This window comes from Phyllobates terribilis, unplaced genomic scaffold (genome assembly GCF_046119375.1).
Source record: "Phyllobates terribilis strain yellow unplaced genomic scaffold, ASM4611937v1 Scaffold_11__3_contigs__length_659146591, whole genome shotgun sequence".
NCBI lineage: Eukaryota > Metazoa > Chordata > Amphibia > Anura > Dendrobatidae > Phyllobates > Phyllobates terribilis.
In genome coordinates this window covers 425,456,648-425,465,750 of record NW_027362771.1, presented here as the reverse complement: position 1 = coordinate 425,465,750, position 9,103 = coordinate 425,456,648, and the positions used below count along the sequence as shown (strand labels likewise).

Genomic DNA, 9,103 nt, shown 5'->3' with positions numbered 1-9,103 from the left:
TCCTCCTTGCGAGGCCCTCCAGAGCGGTCTGTGCACACTCCCGGTCTCGGGGGAGCTGTGCTAGGACCTCCACTAGGCCTAGTGGGGTCGTTGTTTCCAGCAGGCTCCTGACCAACGGGTCGGTGCTGCTCTGCTCTCCTTCTGTTGTCTCTAGCAGGCTCCTGGCCAGCGGGCCGGTGCTGCTCTGCTCTCCCTCCTCTGTTTCTAGCAGGCTCCTGGCCAACGGGCCGGTGCTGCTCTGCTTTCTCGCCATCTCCGGGTAAGCTCCTCCGATACTCTTCTCCAGGCTTCTTGCCTCCGGGTAAGCTCGCTCCAGACTGCTCCAGGCGACACCCATCTTTTTTCTCTTCTTTTCAGTCCTCCCACTTCGAGGGCGGTCCCGGGGCCACTTGGTGATTGTCAGCTCCAGGGGCAGTTCTTTCACGCTGACAGACACCTCTAGCATCACAGTCTCTGTTGGTGGGGGCGGTTTCCACTTTTGGCGCCATTTTCGGTCCTGGCCCACGATGGGAGGCGGCCTCTTGCCATCCTCTGGCACGCCCATAATGGCGTCCGCTCTGACAAGGCGGGAAACCTTTGGAAATGGCGGGAATCGTCTCCCAGTGGCGGGAAACTCTGCAGATGGCGGGAAAAAGCTGTTAATGGCGGACAACCGGCGGGAATCGACCTGTGATGGAGTCCGATGGTGGGGACCCTCCGGAACCGGTAGGAGACTTCTTTTTGAGGTAAACTCGTTCTTTTCTTCAGGCACGCAGTACCCGGGTGTTGCGGGCACGTAATCCTGCCGACTACGCCAAAGTTGACGCGCCCCCTGGGCCATATTCTTTAGGGGAATATCCGGAGCCGGATCAGATGGGGGTTGTAGTCTTCCGAGTGGCTGTGACCCGGTCCGTGCCCAGGGTGTCAAGCTCAGAGTATGTGGCAGTCCTACAGATGTTATTAAGTTCTTAATGTCGACTACGCCACCCGTTGTATTGCGGTCACTATGGCCGCCGCTGCAGCAGGGTCCGCTGAGGCTGATGGTGTTGGTGCAGCTTTTGGTAGTATAACCCCCAACGGGTGGGGTATAGCCTCAGGGGGTCAGGTGCAGAGGATGGGGGTTGTGGTGGTGCAGCATAGATGTTAAATGAAGACAGAGTCGGGTTGTGCAGTTTAGGGTATTTACTCACTGCTGATGTTCCGGTCACTCCAGCTTCAAGTGACCACCCGAGCCGTGCTGCGTCCACCAGGTCCTGGATTCAGCCAACCCCCAAGCAAGTCCGGAGTGTGACCCTGAGCTCTCCTTCTGTCCTTTCCTCTGGCCGTCCCCACTAGTGATCCACCTAGGTCCAGCTCCCTCGGGCCTTCTGTTGGGAGACCCTTGGCCTTGGGTTCCCTGACCCTCCACGTGGTTTACCTTCGGGGTGGATGTGGTGGGTGGCCGTGGCAGACGCTGCCCACGGCCTCCGGTCTCTGGCTAGGGTGTGCTTTTGCCCCCACCAGTTTGGGATCCGGTACCCTATTGCCGACTCTTCACCCGGGGATTGAATTTGGGTTCTCAGAGTCCTCTCTTTGTCTCCTCTGGGTCTTTCCTTCTCTGCTCCACTCTCTCTCTCTCTCTGGGGCTTCTCTGCTCCTCTTCCTCCTCTGACTTCTTACTCTGACAGACTGACTCCTCTGCAAAGACTGACCCTGTTCTCTGATGGTGCCCACCTTATATACACCCTCTATGTGTGAGCTCAGGCGACCAGCACCCAATGAGCTCCTATCTTTACCCAGGCTGCTCCCCCTATCTGCCCCTACACTACTTGGGATGTACCACCCCCCTCCCACTCCAGCCAGGAACAGACTCGGTCGTACCTGCACATTTCTAAGTGGGAGTACCGTCGGTCTGTTCCTCGGAAATGGGATGTGTGTAGTGCATGCAGCCTACCGAGCTCAGGTCCACACTCCATCCTTACCCGGGAGTGGAATATCACACCTTTGGGTTGAGGTGCAATACCCCTGTAGCAGCCGAATCCTCAGGGTGCTACATATACTTCTCCCGTGGGGAGTCATCCCATTCTTAGCTGCACACACAACACCGGCCTCAGCGGTCTGCCTTGCAGCGGCGGTCCCCACTGACCGCAATCCACGGGTGGCGTAGTCGGACCATCATCATACTAATAACCCTGCCACTGATTTGACCACCCTGGGCACAGACCGGGTCATCGCCACAGAGACTACAACCCCCAGCGATCCGGCTCTGGGTATTCCCCGCACACACGTGCACGCACAACACAGGCCCAGGGGGCGAGTCACATACCAAGTTGAGGGGTACCAATCATAGCAGGATAAGGATGAGGGGTGCCATGCATACTGGGATTGGGGATGAGGGGTGCCATGCATACCGGGATTGGGGATGAGGGGTGCCATGCATACCGGGATTGGGGGTGAGGGGTGCCAAGCATACCGGGATTGGGGGTGAGGGGTGCCACGCATAACGGGATTGGGGATGAGGGGTGCCACGCATTCCAGGATTTGGGATGAGGGGTGCCACGCATACCAGGATTGGGGGTGAGGGGTGCCATGCATACCAGGATAGGATGGTGGAGACAGGATGGGGGCAGCGCAAATACCAGGAGGGGGGCACCACATACCAGCATGGGAGACCATATACCAATTTAAATGCTCGCCACCTGGGCGTAGAACGGGTTCAATAGCTAGTACCTATGTAATAGTAAGTGCCACAAAGTCATGTCCCCAACACATGTGATAAAATAAAGGTAAAGTGGCTGACCCCATTACTTCATTCTGAAGCCAGCAATAGACAGTGTAACAGAGAAGCTATCGAAGGAAAACTGTGCAAACGTTTTAACTAAGTCCAATTGCAAAAATTATTTTTTTAGCCTTAATTGGATGCATTTAAGTAAGAAAAAATATTGTCCCCAAGGGTGGATAACCTCTTTAAACCCTACATGACCTGGAGATTTTCCATTTTAGCACTTTTGTTTTTTCCTCCCCTTCTTCCAAGAGCCATAACTTTTTTATTTTTCTGTCCATATAGCCGTATGAGGACTTGATTTTTGAGACGAGTTGCACTTTTGAAGGATACCATTAATTTTATCATGTGATGCACTGGAAACCATGATAAAAATTCCAAATTCGTTGAAATAGCAAAAAAAGTGCAAATCCACAATTGTTTTTTTTGTGGGGGGTTTTAATCACCATGTTCACTATACGGTAAAACTGACCTGGCAATATGATTCTGCAGGTGAATACGAGTACGCAGATACTAAACATATAATTTGTCTATTTAAGTGGTGAAAAATAATTCAGAAATTTGTAAGAAAAAAAAAAAATGTCGCCACTTTCCGAGACTTGTATCGTTTTCATTTTTTGATATATGGAGCTGTGTGAGGGCTTATTTTTTGTGCCCTGAGCTGTTGTTTTTATCAATACAATTTTGGGGTAGATACGATGTTTTGATCACCTCTTATTGTATTTTATTGTAATGTTGTGGTGGCCAAAAAAACTTAATTCTGCAGTTTTGATTTGTACTCTCGTAATGCTGTTTACCAACTGGATTAATCTACTTTAATTTTTGATAGATCTAATTTTTACAAACGTAGCGATACCAAATATGTGTATTTTTTGTATTGTTATTATTATTCTTAATGGGGCAAAAGGGGGTGATTTGAACTTTTGTGTTTTTTTACTTTTTGCAGGAATCAATGAGGATGTCACAAAAATAACTACATTCAGATGTATGGAAGCAATTTTCAATTTTTGCAATAAATTCTGCAATCTGTGAGGTCACCCTTAAAGGGGTTGTCCGGTCCAAATCGATAAGTCTGCAGTCACTCTATGAGTGACTCTGTGCGCTGCGAGGATTCGCCAGTTTCTGAGCCGGAACGGTCAGATACGTATGCGAGATGCATACTCCAGGGCAGAGTGGGTGCAGCCTCACTCAATACAAGTTCCGAGCGAGGTTTTTTTGGGGACAATTATGAAATCAGGCAGTGAATCTAATGCACAAAATCTTAGTGTGTAATTTCAAAAATGTCAAAATATCTGTGTTTTCATCACTCCCTCCCCCCCAATAAATGGAATAAATACAACTGAAAGCTGCATGGATTAAATTTATATTTATATCTCACTTTTCTTTGAAATACATGACATTGGGGTCTTGAGCTTGTGCCCCTTACTTGCCATTTTAATGTCTTCATCAAGTCTTATATTGTAATGTATAAGACTCTCTACCAAGTAATCATGTTAAAAAGCCTTTAATTGAAGAGACCAAACTGGACTATTTTAGCATTTGCATCAACACCATGACTGTATGACCAATTGGAACTGGAGCAAATGGGTCTCACTCCCCCAATCCACATATGCATTAGTGTTTAATTTATATTTATTTTTATTTCTCCAGAATTGCAGATCATCATAAATGATCATATTTGTTATTCTAGTACAGACTTATTGTCTTGATGCTACCAATTATGTGCAAATTATTTATCATTTTTATTCACTACTAATATTACACAGGAAGTTGTTGGTAAATAAGTATGCACTAATAACAGAGAACTTGATCAGACAGTCGCAGGGTTCTTCAAGAGACCCTGAAATGTTTGTCTATGGGCCTTAAAGGGAATCTGCCATCAGGTGTTTGCCACGTATTCCAAGAACAACAACATCATGTAAATCAAGAGACCCTGATTCCAGCGATATTTCACTTACTCTGCTTCTTTCCGTAGTTTTGATAAATTAATTGTTTTATTAGCAGATTATTACTAGTCAACCAGCGGCTTTGTAGTCCTCTATATTCATGAGCTCTGTATAACCCCGCCTCCACCATGGATTGGTAACTTTCTGCCTATGCACAGTAAACACAGCTGCAAATCAGTGGTGTGGCCGGAGTTATACAGAGCTCAGCATTCAGAGAACTGGGAGATCTGCAGGAGATAAAATAGGGATTTTATCAAAACTTCATCTAGCAGCCCAGTAAATCATATAGCAGTGAAATCATGGTCTCTTTCCGTATATTATGCTGCTCTCAGATAAGGTAGCAAAAATCTGTTGACCGATTCCCTTTATTCTGCCAACCCCCCCTCAATCTATTCTCCCCTCAATCTTTCCCTTTGAATATCACAATTTGTTATTTATTGTGACATTCAATGGATGTACAGCATTGAGCTATTGGGGCAGAGCTGCAGCGGTGTATTGCGGCCATCGCCCTGGCTCGCTCGCCATGAATACGCTCCCCCAAAATGGGAGCCGCTGCCACTATTACTGCACAGTTTTATGTATTGCTCAGGTCAAATTTATCACACTCTTCTTCCTTGTGGCTTCCTTCAATGCCTCCTTTACATCCTTGTTTCTTAAAGTGTAGATTAGGGGGTTTAACATCGGCGTGATCACGCTGTAGAACAAGGTGGCCATCTTGTCTTGGTTAGCAACATGAATAGTTCCAGGTTTCAAATACATTGAGAAAATGGTGCCATAAAATAACGTGACCACAAGAACATGGGAAGCACAAGTGGAAAAAGCTTTCCTACGTCCATTGGATGTGCTGATCTTCATTACGCTGGAAATAATATAGATGTATGTAACGAGAATTAGGAAAAAAGGGAGCACGGCTATCACCATAGCACAGACAAAAATGATCGTCTTATTAAGTGACGTATCTCTGCAGGCTAACTCTAACAAGATGGGCTCCTCACAGATGAAATGGTTAATAACATTAGGGCCACAAAAAGGTAACTGTAAAGTAAAGGCTGTTTGGAATATTGAGTTTGCTATTCCTCCACCCCAAGATAGGATTGCCATCCTTATGCACAAGACGGGATGCATGATATTAGTATAATGTAAGGGGCTGCATACAGCCACGTAGCGGTCGTAGGCCATTGCTAACAGTAGATAGCACTCAGCTCCTCCTAGAGATAGATGGATGAACATTTGGGTGAAACAGGCAATGAATGAGATGGTTTTCTTCACAGATAGAAAATTTTTGAGCATCTTGGGAATAATGCTCGATGTAAAGCAAATGTCCAAGAAGGAGAGATTTCTCAGAAAGAAGTACATTGGGGTGTTTAGTCAAGGGTTTATGCTACTGATCCAGATAATCACCATATTACCTACCGAGGAAATGATGTAACATAAAAGAAATACAATAAATAACAGTATCTGCATGTCCTGTGTATTGGATAGTCCCAGAAGGATGAACTCGTCCACAGTGGTAAAATTCAATGTGATCATAATGACAGTCTGAAAGAAAAGCTGAGCATTAGGCTCTGTTCACACCATGTGTTAAGCATACCTTTAAAGTATACACTCGGATGTATCAATTAACCCATTAAGGACTGAGCCACTTTGCAGGTTTTCCCCTTTACCCCCGAAGGCTGTTTGCACGTCCCACTGATTCTGAGATTGTTTTTTCATGACATAATGTACTTCATGATAGTGGTAAAATTTATTTGAAAAAAAAAAAAATCTGAAATTTGGCAAAAATTTAGAAAATTTCGCAATTTTCAAACTTTGAATTTTTATGCCCTTAAATCAGAGAGATATGTGACACAAAGTAGTTAATAAATAACATTTCCACATGTCTACTTTACATCAGCACAATTTTGGAATCAAAATTTTCTTTTGTTAGGAAGTCATAATGGTTAAAAGTTGACCAGCGATTTCTAATTTTTCCAGCAAAATTTACAAAACCATTTTTTTAGGGACCACATCACATTTGAAGTGACTTTGAGGGACCTTTGTGACAGAAAATACCCAAAAGTGACACGATTCTAAAAACTGCACCCTTCAAGGTGCTCAAAACCACATTCAAGAAGTTTATTAACCCTTCAAATGCTTCACAGGAATTTTTGGAATGTGGAAGAAAACAATGAACATTTAACTTTTTTCACAAAAATTTTACTTTACACCCCAATTGTTTTATTTTTGCAAGGATGGCAGGAAAAATGGACCCCAAAATGTGTTGTGCAATATCTCTTGAGTATGCTGAGATACAACATGTGGGAGAAAACCAGTTTGTGTGCACAACAGGGCTCGGAAGGGAAGGAGAACCATTTGACTTTTTGAATGTAAAATTTGCCTATAATTAGAGGACGCCATGTCGCATTTGGGGAGTCCCTGATGTGCCTAAACAGTGGAAACCCCCCACAAGTGACTGCATTTTGGAAACTAGACCCCTTAAGGAACTTATGTGTGGTAAGCACTCTGTAAAATAAAAAATAAATTTTTTTCCACAAAAATATTATGTAAAATGTTCCCATTTATCCCATGCTCTACACTGAGCACTGATATCGGGGTTTCCATTTAAATCTCCGAGTGACGTAATTCAGATGAAACCCCCTAGGGATCCATTCACTATAATGAGGCAGCAAAGTTACTCTGGGCTCAGTCTGGCCTCTGTGATGCGGTGTCCTTTTTCTCAGAGGTTCACAAAACTGTGTCCGACGGCACTTTTATGCACACCTAATAAAAAGACGGACACTGCCGGATCACAGGTCAGAGGACGTCCACGGTGCCTCCATCTGTCTCATTACAGGGAATCTTCCGCTGGGGGTTCCGTCTGAACCAGTATTTCAGAGATTTACATGGAAACCTTGGTGTAAGCGCTCAGCGCAGAGCGCAGGATGCATGTGAGCTGAGCCATACTGCGATCTTTGGGAGGCAGAATGAACAAATCAGCAGGAGGTGAAGAATTGGTATTATTTATTTTCTACGCCGTTCCTCATGCGGTATAAGTGATTAGACAAATTTATTCTTCGGGTCGGTGCGATTAGAGCGATACCAAATTTATATCGGGTTTTTATGTTTCACAGCTGTCACACTAAAAAGCGTTTTTTTTTTGGGCAGACTAGTTTTTGCATCACCATATTTTGAGAGCTATAATTTTTCCATATTTCGGCCGACAGAGTAATGTAAGGGCTTGTTTTTTGCGGGACAAGTTGACGTTTTTATTGGTAGCATTTTTGGGCACATGACATTTTTTGATCGCTTTCTGTCATGATTTTTGGGAGCCAGAATAAACAAAACCCAACAATTCAAGAATTTTTTTTGGGGGGGTTTATTTTATTCTGTTCCATGTGTGGTAAAATTGATAAGGCAGCTTTATTTTTCGGGTCAGTAGTACGATTACAGCGATACCACATTTATATATTTTTTTAAAGTTTTGACGCTTTTACACAATAAAAAATATTTTATAGAAAAAAATATTTTTTTTGCATTGCTTTATTCTGTCAGCCCTGCAGACACTAGATAGTTTCATCCTGCATTGCTAGTTTGATATCTTGCTAGCGCCTGGTGACCCAGATGTCGTCATGACGACATTGGGTCACCATGGCAACGATCGGGACCTAGCGATGACATCGCGGGGTCTCCGATCAAAGAGCAGAGGGGCTTTTGTCCCTATGCTTGCTCACTAAATGCTGCAATTGCAGCATTTAGGGGGTTAAAGTGCCGGGAGCGGTGCACCGCTTATGGCATTGAGTGCCGGGTGTTAGCTGTCAGAATCAGCTGTCACCCGGCGGCGATCGCGCCCGTGCAGACTCTGTGCAGGCGTGATCACTGAGACGTAATGATATTTACCTGGTCATTGAGGCCTAGGGCACAGGGACGTATTATTACGCCTCACATCAGAAAGGGGTTAATGACCAGGCCTCATTTTTTAAATCTGACCACCCTCATTTTATGAGGTAATAACTCTGGAATGCTTCAATTAATCCCGCTGATTCTGAGACTGTTTTTTTTTATATATTGTACTTCATGATAGTGGTAACATTTCTTTGATATGATTTACGTTTATTTGTGAAAAAATCAAAAATTTGGTGAAAATTTTGCAATTTTCAAACTTTTAATTTTTATGCCCTAAAATCAGAGAGTTATGGAACACAAAATAGTTAATAAACAACATTTCCCACATGTCTACTTTACATCAGCGCAGTTTTTGAAACATAATTTTTTTTTGTTAGGAAGCTATAAGGGTTAAAAGTTGATCAGCGATTTCTCATTATTCCAACAAAATTTACAAATCCATATTTTTAGGGACCACATCACAGTTCAAGTGACTTTGGGGGGCCTATATGACAGAAAATACCAAAAAGTGACACCATTCTAAAAATTGCACCTC

The 9,103-nt window shown here is 44.3% G+C and overlaps 1 pseudogene; it reads right to left on the bottom strand.

Moving 5' to 3' along the window:
- Positions 1–5,271: 5,271 nt before the first annotated feature.
- LOC141167298 (olfactory receptor 2G3-like) lies at positions 5,272–6,216 on the bottom strand (annotated as a pseudogene).
- Positions 6,217–9,103: the final 2,887 nt, after the last annotated feature.